Here is an 8,573-nt window from a genome sequence, read left to right as displayed (position 1 = left end):
TTTTTTGTTTCAGTTTCAAAACTTTGTAAATAAGTACGTTTTCTCCTTCACTGATGGGCACTGATGGGGCTACACTGATGGGCACTGATAAGGTGGCACTGATGGGCACCAATGTGGCACCAATGAAGTGGCACTGATAGGCGGCACTGATGGGCGTCACGGATGGGCGACACGGATGGGCGACACGGATGGGCAACACGGACGGACACTGATAGGTGGCACAAATTGGCACTGATAGCTGGCACGGATGGGCGGCACGGATGGGCGGCACGGATGGGCATGGATAGGCGGCACAGGTGGGCATAGATAGGCGGCACAGGTGGGCACTCATAGGCGGCACAGGTGGGCACTCATAGGCGGCACAGGTGGGCACTCAAGCGGCACAGGTGGGCACTCATAGGCGGCACAGGTGGGCACTCATAGGCGGCATCGGTGTTATAGTAATGGATGCCAATCAGTGCCAAACAATAATGCATGCCAATCAGTGGTGCCCATTGTGGGCACTGATTGGCATCCATTATGGGCACTGATTGGCACCCATTGTGCTGACTGGCATCCCTGGTGGTCTAGGGAGGATTATGGATTTTATTACCTTTTCCCTGGTGGTCTAGTGGTGTCCCTGGTGGTCCAGTGTGGGCATCCTCGGGGGGGCTGTGCTGATAATCGATCAGCACAGACCCCCCCCGTCAGAGGAGCAGCCGATCGGCTCTCCTCTACTCGCGTCTGACAGACGCGAGTGAGGGAAAGCCGATCACTGGCTCTTCCCATTTACACTGTGATCAGCCGTGATTGGACACGGCTGATCACATGGTAAAGAGTCTCCGTCGGAGACTCTTTACCGAGATCGTAGTTGCCGGGTGTCAGACTGACACCCCGCAACAACGATCGCCACGATGCGCGCCCCCGGGGGCGCGCAGCGGCTCATAATCCTAATCACGTCATATGACGTCCGGTTAGGATTATGAAACCACTTTGCCGCCGTCAATTCCCTATAGGGCGGGCGGCAAGTGGTTAATCAATGTGCCCGGCCCCCTACTCTACATGCAGGGTGCCAGCCCCAAGGATATTCATGCTTTTTTTTTTTTAAGCACATGATTATCCCCTTCCCGCCGAGCGTACGCAGATGTGCGTACTAGGCTTCTGGGGGTTATACCGGGATGATGGGCTTCCGGGGGTTATACCGGGATGATGGACTTCTGGGGGTTATACCGGGATGATGGGCTTCTGGGGGTTATATACTGGGATGATGGGCTTCTGGGGGTTATACCAGGATGATGGGCTTCTGGAGGTTATATACCGGAAAGATGGGCTTCCGGGGATTATACAGAGATGATGGGCTTCTGGGGGTTATACCGGGATGATGGGCTTCCGGGGGTTATACCGGGATGATGGCCTTCTGGGGGTTATACCGGGATGATAGGCTTCCGGGGGTTATACCGGGATGATGGGCTTCCGGGGGTTATACCGGGATGATGGGCTTCCGGGGGTTATACCGGGATGATGGGCTTCCGTGGGTTATACCGGGATGATGGGCTTCCGGGGGTTATACCGGGATGATGGCCTTCTGGGGGTTATACCGGGATGATGGGCTTCCGGGGGTTATACCGGGATGATGGGCTTCCGGGGTTTATACCGGGATGATGGGCTTCCGGGGGTTATACCGGGATGATGGCCTTCCAGGGGTTATACCGGGAAGATGGCCTTCCGGGGGTTATACCGGGATGATGGGCTTCCGGGGGTTATACCGGGATGATGGGCTTCTGGGGGTTATACCGAGATGATGGGCTTCTGGAGGTTATATACCGGGATGATGGGCTTCCGGGGATTATACAGAGATGATGGGCTTCTGGGGGTTATACCGGGATGATGGGCTTCCGGGGGTTATACCGGGATGATGGCCTTCTGGGGGTTATACTGGGATGATGGGCTTCCGGGGGTTATACCGGGATGATGGGCTTCCGGGGGTTATACCGGGATGATGGGCTTCCGGGGGTTATACCGGGATGATGGGCTTCCGGGGGTTATACCGGGATGATGGCCTTCTGGGGGTCATACCGGGATGATGGGCTTCCGGGGGGTTATACCGGGATGATGGGCTTCCGGGGTTTATACCGGGATGATGGGCTTCCGGGGGTTATACCGGGATGATGGGCTTCCAGGGGTTATACCGGGATGATGGGCTTCCGGGGGTTATACCGGGATGATGGGCTTCCGGGGGTTATACCGGGATGATGGGCTTCCGGGGGTTATACCGGGATGATGGGCTTCCGGGGGTTATACCGGGATGATGGGCTTCCGGGGGTTATACCGGGATGATGGGCTTCTGGGGGTTATACCAGGATGATGGCCTTCCGGGGGTTATACCGGGATGATGGCCTTCCGGGGGTTATACCGGGATGATGGGCTTCCGGGGGTTATACAATCCGGCGCTTCCAGCGGCTAGGGAGGGACTTACGGCTTCATTCCAGTCTCCTAATTGTAAACACGGAAGCGACGTCATGACGTCACTTCCTGTTTACTCGGCTGCCAATGGCGCCGAATTTAAAAATATATACACTATTCAGAATCACCGAAAACGGCGATCTCAATACTTTGAAGTGTAAAGGAGGGATTGGAGGTCTTTTAGACCCCCCCCCCCCCTCCGATCCCTCCATAAAGAGGACCTGTCACCACCTTTTACTGTCACAAGGGATGTTTACATTCCTTCTGATAGCAATAAAAGTGATCAAAACTTTTTTTTTAAAAAACAATTTATTAATTTTAAAATAAATAAGTAAAAAAAAAAATTTTAAATCGCCCCCCGTCCCCACGAGCTCGCGCAGAAAAGAAAACGCATACAGAAGTCGAGCCCGCGTATGTAAACGGTGTTCAAATCACACATGTGAGGTATCACCGCGATCGTCAGAGCGAGAGCAATAATTCTAGCACTAGACTTCCTCTGTAGCTCTAACCTGGTAACCGGATTTTTTTTTTTTAAAGTGTCGCCTATTGAGATTTTTAGGTATCGTAGTTTCTCGTCATTCCACAAGTGTGTGCGATTATAAAGTGTGACATGTTTGGTATCTCTTTACTCGTTGTAACATTATCTTTCACACTATGAAAAAAAAATTAGCTAATTTTACTGTTTGTTTTTTTTTTTTTAAATTCATGAAAGTGTCCCTATTTGCAAAAAGTTGCGTTTAAAACACGGCTGCACAAATACCGTGTGACATAAAATATTGCAACAATCGCCGTTTTATTCTCTAGAGAGTCTCTGCTAAAAAAATATATGTAATGTTTGGGGGTTCCAAGTCATTTTCTAGCAAGAAATATGGATTTTAACTTGTAAACACCAAATGTCAAAAATAGGCTTAGTCATGAAAGGGTTAAAGCACCGCACCCCACCTAGTTGTAGCAAATTCATAAAGAGAAGAAGCGGGGGAGGGGGAATGGCGCTGTCAATGATATAAAATGTGTCGGTTGCCACAATAGTGACAAACCAAAAGCTTAGTGCCTGTTCATTAATATGATCCGTCATAAAAAATGATATAAAAGGATATTATTCTTGTCATTTCCTGGTGTGGTTACTAGCACTTTATACACAGTATCTCACAAAAGTAAGTACACCCCTCACTCACATTTGTGTAAATCTTTTCTTCTCTCTTTTTCATGTGACAACACTGAAGAAATGACACTTGTCTACAATGTAAAGTAGTGAGTGTACAGCTTGTATAACAGTGTAAATTTCCTGTCCCCTCAAAATAACTCAACACACAGCCATTAATGTCTAAAGCGCTGGCAACAAAAGTCAGTACACCCCTAAGTGAAAATGTCCAAATTGGGCCCAAAGTGTCAATATTTTGTGTGGTCGCCATTATTTTCCAGCACTGCCTTCACCCTCTTGGGCATGGAGGTCACCAGAGCTTCACAGGTCTCCACTGGAGTCCTCTTCCCCTCCCCCATGATGACATCACAGAGCTGGTGGATGTTGGAGACCCTCCCCTCCTCCACATTCCCTCTGAGGACGTCCCACAGATGATCAATAGGGTTTAGGTCTGGAGACATGCTTGGCCAGTCCATCACCTTTACCCTCAGCTTCTTTAGCAAGGCAGTGGTGGTGTTGGAGGTGTGTTTGGGGTGGTTATCATGTTGGAATACTGCCCTGCGGTCCAGTCTCTGAAGGGAGGGGATCATGCTCTGCTTCAGTATGATCCCGTTCTAGTCCTCAGTACTTACCTCTCTCCTCCTTGTAATGTATGAGGATCCCCTCCAGTCCTCAGTACTTACCTCCCTCCTCCTTGTGGTGTATGAGGATCCCCCTCCAGTCCTCAGTACTTACCTCCCTCCTCCTTCTAGTATATGAGGATCCCCCTCCTGTCCTCAGTACTTACCTGTCTCTTCCTTGTAGTGTATGAGGATCCCCTCCAGTCCTCAGTACTTACCTGTCTCTTCCTTGTAGTGTATGAGGATCCCCTCCAGTCCTCAGTACTTACCTGTCTCCTCCTTGTAGTGTATGAGGATCTCCCTCCATTCCTCAGTACTTACCTCCCTCCTCCTTGTAATGTATGAGGATCCCCCTCCAGTCCTCAGAACTTACCTCCCTCCTCCTTGTAGTGTATGACGATCCCCTCCAGTCCTCAGTACTTACCTCCCTCCTCCTTGTAGTGTATGAGGATCCCCCCTCCAGTCCTCAGTACTTACCTCCCTCCTCCTTGTAGTGTATGAGGATCCCCTCCAGTCCTCAGTACTTACCTTCCTCCTCCTTGTAGTGTATGAGGATCCCCCTCCAGTCCTCAGTACTTACCTCCCTCCTCCTTGTAGGGTATGAGGATCCCCTCCAGTCCTCAGTACTTACCTCCCTCCTCCTTGTAGTGTATGAGGATCCCCTCCAGTCCTCTTGTAGTATATGAGAACCCCGATCCCCCCTTCCCCAGTACCTACCTTTCTCCTCCTTGAAGTGTATGAGGATGTATCCTCGGGTGCAGTCGGTGTCTCGGATCTCACACTCTCCTCCGTCTGATTTGCTCCTACTCCCGAAATACAGCTGCAGTTTATTCTTTAGAGGTTTCAGCTTTTCTGGCCCCTGATCCCAGTGTAGGGCCACAGGGTGCTGGTACTTGCCGTCTCCCATCCTGGAGGGAAATGGAAGGGGTGCGGTGAGATTCTTTGTGTATTCAGAGAATGTGAAAGCTTTTCTGCAGAATTTAGTTTCAGTTTTGAATGTCAGGTGACTTATTGTAACTACAAATTATAATTGCTGAGGATATGAGGGGTAAGGATGGAGATGATTTACTTTGTATCCATATCATGATTATCCACACCGTACACACATATATACATTCTTATCTGTGCTAAGATTATCCACACCCTGGAAGGATTGTTTGTAAATTCTGTATTGTAGACAAGACACACTTGTCTTTGTCCTCCTCACCTGGTTGCCCCCACACACGCCTGACACCATCTGACACCAAATACCTTTATCTTGGTCTCATCAGAGCACAGGACATGGTTCCAGTAATCCATCTCCTTAGTCTGCTTGTCTTCAGCAAACTGTTTGTGGTCTTTCTTGTGCATCATCTTTAGAAGAGGCTTCCTTCTGGGACGACAGCCATGCAGACCAATTTGATGCAGTGTGCGGCGTATGGTCTGAGCACTGACAGGCTGACCCCCCCCCCCCCCCACCCCTACAACCTCTGCAGCAATGCTGGCAGCACTCATACATCTATTTCCCAAAGACAACCTCTGGATATGACGCTGAGCACGTGACCTCAACTTCTTTGGTGGACCATGGCGAGGCCTGTTCTGAGGGGAACCTGTCCTGTTATACCGCTGTATGGTCTTGGCCACCGTGCTGCAGCTCAGTTTCAGGGTCTTGGCAATCTTCTTATAGTCTAGGCCATCTTTATGCAGAGCGACAATTCTTATCTTCAGATCCTCAGAGAGTTCTTTGCCATGAGGTGCCATGTTGAACTTCCAGTGACCGGTATGAGAGAGTGAGAGCGATAACACCAAATTTAACCCACCTGCTCCCCATTCACACCTGAGACCTTGTAACACTAACGAGTCACATGACACCTGGGGGAGGGAAAATGGCTAATTGGGGCCCAATTTGGGGATTTTCACTTAGGGGTGTACTGACTTTTTTGCCAGCGGTTTAGACATGAATGGCTGTGTGTTGAGTTATTTTGAGGGGACAGGAAATTTACACTGTTATACAAGTGCTAATTTTAGAGGCTTATATGCATTGTTTTGCCATAAAAAGTGATTTTAATAATGCTTAAAGTGAAACAATAAAAATGAAATATTCCTTTAACCGCTTGCCGACCACCGCACCCAGATGTACGTTGATGGAATGTCACAGGCAGGCAAATGGGCGCCTTTGAGGCGTGCGCCCGCTGAGGATGCATGCCTGTGGTTCCTGGTAACTCGATGTTCGCCAGCGGCCCGCAATTGCGGTATGGAGAGGTGGCACGGGGAGATGGCTTTGTAAACAAGGCATTTCCCTGTTCTGCCTTGTGTCATGACAGAGATCTACTATTCCCTGTCATCGGGAGCAGAGATCACTGTCATGTCCTAGGTAACCGCCCCCCTCCCCCCCACCACAGTAAGAATCACTCCCTAGGACACGCTTAACCCCTTGATCGCCCCCTAGTGTTAACCCCTCCCCTGCCAGTGTCGTTTGCACAGTAATCAATGCGTATTTATAGCACTGATCGCTGTGTCAATGGTCCCAAAATAGTGTCAAAAGTGTCCGATGTGTTCGCCACAATGTCGCAGTCACGATAAAAATCGCAGATCGCCACCATTACTAATAAAAAAAAATAATAATAATAAAAATGCCATAAATCTATCCCCTATTTTGTAGACGCTATAACTTTTGCACAAAGCAATCAATAGATGCTTATTGCTCACTGTCACAGAGTTGGTGTTCGCCTTGGGGACAGTCAGAGACGTCCTATGCAGGGCAACCCCAACAGGAGGGTAAAACTGGACCCGTATCTGCATGCAGCATTGGATCTGGGTCACAGGTACGCAGGGTGCTCATTCTTTGACTATCACCGCTCATTTTCAGCCAAGGCAGCAGCCAGACTCAAGGTGATCCTTTATCTCCCCACCTTTTAGCCCTTGTACACACGGTCGGAGATTCCGTCGGAATGTTTCCTATCGGACCGTTTTGTCGGATATTCCGACTGTGTGTGGTATGCATCGGACTCTTTCCGTCCGAATATCCGACGGACCAATTTTTCCAACTTGCCGGTAAAATTTTCAGACAAAATGCTCCGATCGGACATACTCCGATCATGTGTAGCCTACTCCGAGGGACAAAGTGCCACGCATGCTCAGATCAAATTCCTAGACCAAAGCTATTGGCTACTAGCCTGAACGTAGTCCCGTTGTAACGAAATAACGTCATCACGTTATGTACAATCGGATTTTCCGACAACTTAGTCCGACCGTGTGTATGCAACATCACTTCCGGACCTCTTTCGGAATAACCCCGACGGATTTGGTTGTCGGAATCTCCGATCGTGTGTACAAGGGCTTAGTGTTTCTCTCCCAGGTACAAGACCGTGACTAAATCCTTAAGTTTGATGTGCCAGGTATAGCGGATCTGCCCATGGGAGACGAATTTCTCAGGAACTGGAATGGCATGCCAATGTTCATTCCGTCAGCATCTCCCTCTTCACCTCCAGGTAGTTATGGACGCTACACCCTCCACGGGTCCTCGCCTCCATTTTTGGCCATCTTGGGTTCACAGGGCCATGGCCGTCAGAAATCCTCTTGATTCCCGGGTTCAGTTAGTCCTCCTCTTTGTTCGACCTTTACCCCATTGTTGCAGCAGCTCAAGTCTGGTGCAGCAACTGGGCAGGACAAACAGTGACGTTCGCCACAGACAACCAAGCCACAGCCAGTATTATAAATAAAGCAGGTCCAAGTAGCCTGCCATCGTGGCCTTCCTGCGCAGGCTGGTGCCACTATCCCCACAGCACCAATCTAATGTCCTCCGCGTCTACATCCCAGACAAACGCAATAATCTGGTCGACGCACTACCCGCAGAGCTGTCTTTAATACTGATTGGACCCTGGGCAAAAATTTTCTTGGGGCCCCCCCCTATGCAATTTCACTCTCCACCTGCTCTGAGACATACAGTAAACTGATTTTAAGTCTAGCTGATATTTATTGTATCAGATCAGGCAGAAATTGTGATTGGTTGCCAGCAGTTACAGTACAGCACAGGCATGTACTGGCCATTGGGACAACCGGGAGTTTCCCGGTGGGCCGATGGCTTAGTGGGCCGCTCAGATGTAAGGGGGCTGCTGATGGGACTCTCTAATGTAAGGGGGCTGGTGATGGGACACTCTGATGTAAGGGGGTGCTGATGGGACACTCTGATGTAAGGGAGCTGGTAATGGGACACTCTGATGTAAGGGGGCTGGTAATGGGACACTCTGATGTAAGGGGGCTGGTGATGGGACACTCTGATGTAAGGGGGTGGTGATGGGACACTCTGATGTAAGGGGGCTGGTGACGGGACACTCTGATGTAAGGGAGCTGGTAATGGGACACTCTGATGTAAGGGGGCTGGTAATGGG

The sequence above is a fragment of the Lithobates pipiens genome, unplaced genomic scaffold (genome assembly GCF_037356315.1).
Source record: "Lithobates pipiens isolate NorthernLeopardFrog02 unplaced genomic scaffold, aLitPip1_a1.2 Scaffold_22, whole genome shotgun sequence".
NCBI lineage: Eukaryota > Metazoa > Chordata > Amphibia > Anura > Ranidae > Lithobates > Lithobates pipiens.
Note: the sequence above shows the minus strand (reverse complement) of the source record.